The sequence below is a fragment of the Chrysochloris asiatica genome, unplaced genomic scaffold (genome assembly GCF_000296735.1).
Source record: "Chrysochloris asiatica unplaced genomic scaffold, ChrAsi1.0 scaffold00060, whole genome shotgun sequence".
NCBI classification, from domain to species: Eukaryota; Metazoa; Chordata; class Mammalia; order Afrosoricida; family Chrysochloridae; genus Chrysochloris; species Chrysochloris asiatica.
Window position 1 is genome coordinate 8,519,806 of NW_006408578.1, and position 7,014 is coordinate 8,526,819.

A 7,014-nucleotide genomic window follows, 5' to 3' on the forward strand; every position below is an offset into this window, starting at 1 on the left:
CTGTGAGCCAGAATCAATTCAGTGCAAGTGGGCAGTAGTAATAGAGATATCTTAGAAGGAAGGTCTAGAGATTTACTTCAAAAACAGCAGACCTTGAAAACAGTGTGAAGCCCAGTTTTACTCTGACCTACATGAGGTTGCTGAGAGTGTGAATTGACTTCACAGCAACTGGCACCCAAATTTCATGTCATGAGTTTGACTATGACTATAGGACTTCCTGATTCCAATGTCCCTGCGGATTCACCCCACATACAATGATGACTACTGTGTTGTTAAAAAACAAAAACAAATCCATGGACTATTTTCTGTTTCCATTGAGCTAAACTCATCAGCAGTTTTTGACGTAGCTGTTCATTCCTTTTTCTTAGAAATTTGTTTTCCAGATTCCATGCTTACCAGTTCTCCTCTTCCTTCCCAGGACGTGTTTTCTTCTTAGTTTGTTTTGTTGGTCTCCATCTCCCGACTTCTAAATATCAGGGAAGCTCAGCACTTTCCTAGATCTCTTTCTTTCTTTTTCACCGCAAGCTCTTCCAGTGATTTCAACCAGGCTTGTGGTTATTGCTACAGCCAAACTGGTTTTCCTGCCTCTAGACTGGTTTCCCTCTGCACACTGCAGCCAAGGTGACCCTGTTAAAATCTAAGTCAGATATTGCATTTCTCGGCTCAAAATCCTCCAGAGGCTTTCCTCTCCCTCCAAGGAAAAGGTCAAGGTTTTAAATGGCTCACAAAGCCCTCCCAGTATGTTCCTTTCCTCGCCCCTCCCCATGTCTCAATTTCTCTGTGGCCAGATCTGTTACTTTGCCTTCCTTTGCTGCCTCCCATCATATCAACCCACCTCAGGGTCTTTGCACTGCCGATTCCTCTCAGAGATTATTCCTCTGATTATGTGGCTGTTACCTCACCCACCCTCCCAGCACTTCTTAACTTCCTTTATTCATTGATTTTTTTTCTCTTTAGCCTGGACCATTACCTAACACACTATATGTTTTACTTATTTATCTTGCTAAGAGTCTGTTTCCTCCCTCTAGAATATAAACTCTACTATTCTTTATTTTCACTGTTCCAGCCCCCAAATCTAGATCAACGTGTGCCACACAAAAGATGCTCAATGAGTATTTGTTGAATGAACCAAACCATATTGCTAACTTAGAGATAATAACTAGGACTGAGAATGGTTATTGTGTCAAGAAGCATTCCCAGTAGCTGGCTGCATCTCCCAAAGAAGGAACAAGAAAAAGGAGAAGTAAACTGCTGTAACAAGGATTAGATGAAATCGAAAAAAACTGGATTCTTAAGTATTCCAAAAAGGAGCTCTGGTAGCGTAGTGGTTACGAATCGGGCTGCGAACCTTAAGGTCAGCGGTTCGAAACTACCAGCCGCTCCGCGGGAGAAAGATGAGGCTTTCTACTCCCGTAAAGATTTACACCCTCGGAAACCCTGTACAGGGTCGCTGTGGGTCGGACCCGACTCGATGGCACTTAACAACAACAACAACAAGTATTCCAAAAGTCTATAAAGAAAAGCAACCAATCTCTGGAGGTGCTGGCAAATGTGATGGCGTCTCAATTTGCAGGTGATGTTTGCTGTCATTCTGACTAAAGGTAAAGGGGCAGCAGACAGACTTCTCCTGGTCTTTTTAGCCCCAAGAACCTAGGGCTAAAGTAAATGTATTTTTTTCCCTTGAAGTTTGTGCATTTAAATACGCAAATGCAATATTATATGGTTAGAGGAGTTTATAGGTAATGAACAGTAGTTTAAGACTAATTCTTTTTTTTTTTTTTTTAAGAAAAACAAAACGAGTCGGTTCTGACTCATAGCAACTCTGTATAGGGTTTCCAAAGAGCGGCTGGTGAGTTTGAACTGCTGACCTTGTGGTTTAAACCAACCTACCATCAAGATAACGCCAACTCATGATGACCTTATGTCCGACACAGCAAAATGACAACCAGTTTTGCATCAACCTCAAGACTGTAGGCGTATTTGAGTCCATTGTCTTAGCTAGTGTGCCAATCTGTCTCGGAGGGTCCTCTTCACCCTCATTGCCCTCTGATTCACCAAACATTCACTGTACTCCAGTGACAGGCCTTTCTTGATGATGTGTCCAGTGTCAATGAGAACAATGTTCTCCTGTGAGCCATAAGGTTTGTGTTGGCTGCTTTTCACAAGTAGATTGTCAGATCTTTCTTCTAGTCTGTTTTAATCTGGAAGCTCCACTGAAACTTGCCCACCATAGGCAACCCTGACACTATTTGAAATACTCGTGGTTTGCATGTTGCACCGCAGTATGGCCAACTGACAGGTGGGTGGTAGAACTTACTTATAAAGATTATTGTTCATATTCTATTTATAGGTTTCTGTGACTCAATTCCAATAAGGAAATGTCATCCTTTTGATTGGCATATACACTTATGTAGTTCTCTTAAATGAAGCCAATATTATCTCCATGATAACCAGAAGTTATCTAGGTTTTGTAAGTTAAGATATACAGTGAGATACATATAGGTGAAAATACTTTGTCTAATAATGAAAAATCTAAAATAGGAATGAATTCTCTATGTATGGGATTATCTACTTAATTTCTAACTGGAGGTAAGGAAACCAATTGAATGATGTCTTCTAGCCTTGAGACGCTGCTTTCTTAACTGTATATTTCATCTTTGTTGTGAAGTGCCAGTGAGTCTGTTCCAACTCATAGCAACCCTGTATAGGGTTTCTGAGGAGCAGCTGGTAGGTTTTAACTGCCGACCTTGTGGTTCTCAGCCCAGTGCTGATCCTACAGCACAACACCACTGTGTTGTTTAGGAATTCAGATGAAAGATGTACATATAGTTGATTCAAACTCAAAGAACTTTTAGAACGGAAAAGGGACTCAGAGATCATTGGATTCAATAGTCTTGCTTTACAGGCCAGGAAATATGACCCAAAGATTTGAAGCAATTTGCCCCAGGACACACAGTTAGCTTGTGACTGGGTTGACACTAGAACTCAGTTCTTCAAATTCCAGCAAAAGTCTCTTCCCTTTATCCCAGGCAACTCATAAAACCTGTCAACATTCTAAAACACTATAAATTGAGCACTGCCCTGCCCATGACGGTAGCAATTTTTGAGGAGATATATTGTGTTTAAGCCGATCGTCCACTAGCTATCTGTCAGTTTATTGTACTGTGGGGGCTTGTGTGTTACTACAATGCTGGAAACCATGCCTCTGGTATTTTAAATTCCAGCAGGGCCACCCACGGTGGCCAGGTTTCAGAGAAGCTCCCAAGCTAAGACAGATTAGGAACAAAACCTTGGTGATCTACTTCCAAAAATTAGCCAACAAAAACCCTATAGATCATAACAGAATATTGTCCAGTATAGTGCTGTAACATGAACCTTCTAAGCTGGAAAGCACGTAAAACACAGTAGCTGCCAGATCCAACAGTGTTTGTCTCTGTTGCACATAAGGTCTCCATGAGTTAGAGCTCAATGAAAGGCAACTATCAACAACAAACTGATCATACAGCTTCCGGGAAAAAATGGGATGTGAGGGAGACTTCAAAGAGTTCATGGGAAAATTCCATCATCTCTTCATTCCCCATTTTCCATGAACTTTTTGAAGCCCTCTTGTATTGTATGAAAATGGAAGTGGCCATTGAGGATCATCGCAGAAATACCTGGTCATGAAGAGTGGACCAGAAATAAGCCTGGCACTTAAGATCTGCTATCTCACCAAGCTGAACTCCATCTAAAGACTCCACGCTGCCACGCTGTCTGTACCTTGTTCTAAGGCAGCAGATTGTCATTGAGGATCTTACTACATACTTCTGACTGGGCTTAGTAATAATGTCCTCCAATTTCATTGAGGGTATTGAATAATGGATTCATGATTTAGATAAAGACACATGAATATTTCCTGCACCATAAATCTGTTTCTTATCGTATATTAAGCCTTCTGGTAATGGAGAAAATTTTTGAAAATCCACCCAGGTTAACCTGAAATTTTGCATTTCCTGCCTTTGAGGCTTTGGATTTTTCAATTTCATGTGGTAATAAATGGTGATCTGGATAAAAGTAATACCTCTGCTCTATAATGTGCATATGTTTAAGTCTGTGTACACATGCCTATAATTCACATAACAAGAGACATGTTTTATTCACATGTGTACTTAAAAATACAGGGATGCTAAAGACAAAAGTTAAGTTCCTCCAAGCAATTACACACACATCCACTTACCACGCAGTTACATCAGGTATAGTATGCTAGGATATGAATATTCTGGCACCAACATATGATACTCAAAGTAGGCTTAATAAAAATGAGTATAACTTGGGAACCTGTGCATCGGATATTTAATTAGCTTTAATTATCTATGGATAGCTCCATCTGTATGATTTGTGCTTTATGTGTGCCAAGAGAATGTCACAAAAGAAAAGAGTTACGGAGTGTTAGAATGTGGCATTGTAAGTTCAGCACTGGACTGTGAACCACAAGGTTGGCAGTTCAAACCCACCAGCTAGCTGCTCCTAGGAAACCCCAGACAGGATCTCTATGATGATGGCACTGAACAACAACATAGTATATAAAGTAGTGATAAGTATTAAAGAGAAAATGTAATAAAAATAAAAGTAAGAAGAAAAGCCTCCACAGCACCTCTTTTAAAGACAAACAGATCTGAGTGCAAGACTTTTCAAACATATTAGCCACTGAAACTAAATGCTAAGTAGAAATCAGAGAACTGTAACACAGTGGTAATGTTTAATGGTCTACATAGTTAAAGCAAATGGTAATTAAGTTTGTTTCACTAATAATCACATCAAAATTATAGTAATAAAAAAACGAAATGAATAATTGTATATATCATGGAGTTTAGATTTATTGTAAGAAATTTTTTTCTTATTTTTAGGTATAACCTTATTTAGGTCAGGTAAGAAATTTTCCACGTGTAGCGTATCTCTTAGAGCCCTGGTGGGGCACTGTGGGTTAATGTGCCAGACTGTAAAGCTATTTGAACTGCAAAAAAAGGTCAGTGGTTCAAGCTCACCAGCTGTTCCTTGGAAACCCTATGTTGTTGTTAAGTGCCGTAGAGTCGGTTCAGACTCATAGTGACCCTGAACAGGGTTTCCGAGGCTGTAAATCTTTACGGGAACAGAAAGCCTCATCTTTCTCCCGCGGAGCAGCTGGTAGTTTCAAACTGCTAACCTTGAGGTTCGTAGCCTGATTCGTAACCACTACGCTACCAGAGCTCCTTGGAAACCCTATACAGGATCGCTAAAGGTCAGAACTGACTTAATGGCACTTAACAACAACAGGGTATCTCTTGCTAAGTCCTTTTTCTATATTTAAAGATAATTAAACTGTTCTAGCTTGAAGTCAGAGTGTAAGGAAGAGTTGTTGTTAAGTGGGGTCGAGTCACCTCCAACTCCTGTTGTTGTTAGGTGCCATCGAGTAGGTACAGACCCATAGTGACCTTATGCACAGCAGAAAGAAACACTGGCCAATCCTGGGCCAACCTCACTACTGTTGCCACACTTGAGCCCATCGATACCGACACTTGGCCAATACATCTCGTTGGGGGGTCTTCTTTTTTTTCTCTGACCCTCCACCTTACCAAACATGATATCCTTCACCAGTGACTGGTCCCTCCTGACAATATGTCCGAAGTATGAGAGACGAAGTTTGGCCATCATGGCCTCCAAGGAGCACTCTGGCTGCACTTCTTCCAACACAGATCTATTGGTTCTTTTGGCAGCCCATGGCACTTTCAATATTCTCCTCCAACACCATAACTCAAAAGCATCAATTCTTCTACGGTTTTCCTTATTCACTGTCCAGCTTTCACATGCATATGAGGTTATTGAAAATATCATGGCTTGGGTCAGGTACACCTTAGTCCTCAAGCTGACATCTTTGCTCTTCAAAGGTCTTGTGTAGCAGATTTGTCTAATGCAATACGTCATTTGATTTCTTTTCTGCTGCTTCTGTGAGTATTGATAGTTGATCTAAGAAGAATGAAGTCCTTGACAACTTCAATCTTTGCTCCATTGATAAGAATGTTGTTTATTGGTCCAGTGGTGAGGATTTTTGTTTTCTTTACATTGAGATGTAACTCATACCAAAGGCTCTTTGATCTTCATCAGTAAATATTTTAAGTTCTCTTTATTTTCAGGAAACAAGGTTGTATCATCTGCATGATGTTAATGAGTCTTCCTCCAATCCTGATGCCACGTTTTTCTTCGTATAACCCAGCTTCTCGGATTATTTTGCTCAGCATGCAGGTTGAATAAGTATGGTGAAAGAATACAACCTTGTCACACACTTTTCTTAATTTTAAACCATTCAGTGTTCCCATATTCTGTTCGAACAACTGCCTCTTGGTCTAGGTACAGATTTCTCATGAGCACAATTAAGTGTTCCGGAATACTAGAGACCTTGAATAAGGTTTCCATAGCTTGCAAATTTTTGCTGGAGCAGGAAACCTCATCTTTCTCCTATGAAGCAGATGGTGGACTTGAACCACAGACCTTGTGGTCAGTAGTTTAGCGCTTATCCTACAAAGCCACAGTGCTCACCTAAGGGACAGTGTACTACAATTATATTCTCACACATTTTACTATGCAAACATTTATATATATATATATATATATATATATATATATAGAGAGAGAGAGAGAGAGAGAGAGAGAGAGAGAGAATACTAGCAAGATTTCATGGGAATTTAGGGGTTCCATGGACATGGTTTGAGGAATCCAATCTAAAACATGTGTGTCTACATTTTATTTTATTTTTTAGAACTATCGGTGTGTAAATTAGGATGGTTTTAGTCCCAATTAAATGTCTCTTACTCACATAATTCCTGAGATTAAGTTAACAGCTCATTGAAGATCCAGGATTATTTTTCTCTTCCCATTCTGCCATCCCTGCATGTGAAAGCTGTCTCCATGGTCGCAAGGTGGCTGAAGTAGCTCTAAGCATCACGTCCCTTACACTTCCACACGGTAACAACACTGGAGGTGATGAAGGAGGGAAGGTAT